Below are 2,427 nucleotides of genomic sequence, written 5' to 3'. Positions count from 1 at the left end.
GATCCCGACGTCGTCCACGCCGGCGACATGTTCTTCCGGCGACGCTATCTTGACTATCGCGGGATTTCACGATACTCAAGATGGCGTCGCCGCAAGAACATGTCGCCGGCGTGGACAACGTCTGGATCCAGGATGGCGCCGGTGGAAGATGTCGGTGATCGTGGAGCAGCGGCGATGACGGCGTGAGTATGAGAGACGGAGTGAGAGAAGGGGTCGTATGTGGAGTGAAAGAGTGAGTGGAGATGGTGAAAGGTGAGAGGTGTGTGTGTTGAGGAGTGTGTGTGTTGAGGGTTAACATGGCAAGAGGTGTGATGCTATCGCATCCTCCCGATGCGATAGCATCGGGCCATAATCTAGTCAAAGAGAAGTGAGAATTTCTGCAAAGCAAAATGACCTGTGCACACGGTTCTCCTAGATCATTAAAACGAAGCCCGACCCCGACGCTTTATATCTGTTATATTGATTACGGCAACATAACACAGAACTCTTTTACAGCCAGCGGATCCTGCAGTAATTATACCTTCATCTTATAATGATCTCATTTCTCCATCTGCAAAGCACAAGGCAAAAAGCAGTATAAAGAAATTGGATTTTTACAAATGCATATCGACGTTTTAAAAAGTATGAATGCAGCCCGAGCTGCCGACTCCGGCATGCTGTTTTATGAAGTCCTTCTTAGAAAACAAAGACCGTTTATTTTGTTCCATCTCGCATGACTGTATGTAAACACTAATTGATTTGTGTGGTCGATACATGGGTTGTAAAGCTCGGGTCTTAAAAATGAACAGTTCATAGACTTCAGAGCAGCAATCCTAGGGAGGCTTGATAAACGCAAGCCATGAGCTAAAAATATTCCTCTCCTGTATAAAACGAGTGAGAAATAGGGCTTGGTTTTTGTGTAAATGCAAACTGCTGCTAAAAAAAAAAAATCTGGTTACCGTAAGAATGTCTTTATTTGTGTCTAATTACTTTAACCAAAAGAAGTCATAGTGCAGAATAATCCTCCCTCTCTAAAGTGGATAATTCCAGCATCCACGATTGAAAAATTACAAAGATAAAAGTTTTTCTCTAAAATTTAAAACACAAAATTAAAAACAAACAAACATAAGTAGTCTACTTGTTTCAAGCCCATGTAAGACTCTTAGTCATAGTCAATGTGTGTACTTTGCCAATATACCTAGCAGCCAAAATGACCAGAATGAATGTCCCTATATTTATTCCAGCCTGTACCTCACTACAAGATGGCATATAGAATCTGAGAGCAGCAGGATTTAGGGGCAGAGACCCTGATTCCAGGGATGTATCACTTACTGGGCTGTGCGCTGCAGTTTGGATAGAATCCCTGTTTTCTTTGCTGTTATCAGAATTCTGAGCTGTGTATAACCCTGGCGGCTTCCTGTGTGCATTGTCAGCAAGCTGCCAATTAACAGTGGGGACGGTGTTACAGAGATTAGCTGGACTGGTCTGCATGTGAGATCTAGTCAGGCTTTAATAATCGCCTGCTGATAAAATACTGATTGTATTGAAACTACAACACAGCTTAATAAGTGAGACATCCCTGCAATTAGGGTCTCGGCCCTTACATCATGGCGCGCTCACTTTACAAAGCAAAAACCTGATGACAGATTCCTTTTAATGGCAGAGTGATATCTTCCCTTAAACTAAGGACTGTAAATTTTGTGTCGTTCCTGGGTGCACATTGCCACCCAGGACATATCTACAGCCTGGTGGCAGGAACAGTTTGAATAAAAACAAATATTGTGTTCACTTTCTTTCAACCTAAATTATAAAAAAAAGCTGCACTTTGACGTCTAGTGCGTCTCAGCCACATGGTCTCAAAGGTTGTAAACCCCCTCTAAGCTTCAGGCCTAGGGGTGCTCTGTTAAAACTAATGTAAGAACTAAGTGGGCTACTTCTAAGACAGCAAAATTAAAGGCAAAATTAAATTAAAATTCCCCCAAAGTTTAACAAAGCAAAAAAAAAAAGCCAACAGTATTTACCTGCCCAGGTCTCAGAACTAATGCATTATTAGGATGCAGCAAACCCAGGTGCAAAATACTGAGGAGACAACCATTCACAACCTACCAATTCATGGAGGGGGTGACTGCTTAGTATTAAAATTACACACAAAGACCTGAAAGTTTCTGTGACCTGGGCAAGCAAATCCCTTTTGCTATGTTAGTTACAATTGTATTTTTATAATTACTTACTTCTAGGACAGCATTTCACTTTGCATATTTTTAATTTCAAATAAATTTACATAAAAAAGTGTCATATTTATGTGAATTATATTCATTGCTAGAATGTTACAACTTTTCAGATTCAGAATGTCCCATTATTTTGTAAAAAAAAAAAAAAATTATTAAATAATAATAATAATAATAAAAATTGACGCGTAGCGACTTGTTATACACAAACACACCATAA

Source organism: Dendrobates tinctorius, unplaced genomic scaffold (assembly GCF_039654945.1).
Source record: "Dendrobates tinctorius isolate UK_male_01 unplaced genomic scaffold, ASM3965494v1 ptg000208l, whole genome shotgun sequence".
NCBI classification, from domain to species: domain Eukaryota; kingdom Metazoa; phylum Chordata; class Amphibia; order Anura; family Dendrobatidae; genus Dendrobates; species Dendrobates tinctorius.
This window is presented reverse-complemented; position numbering follows the sequence as displayed.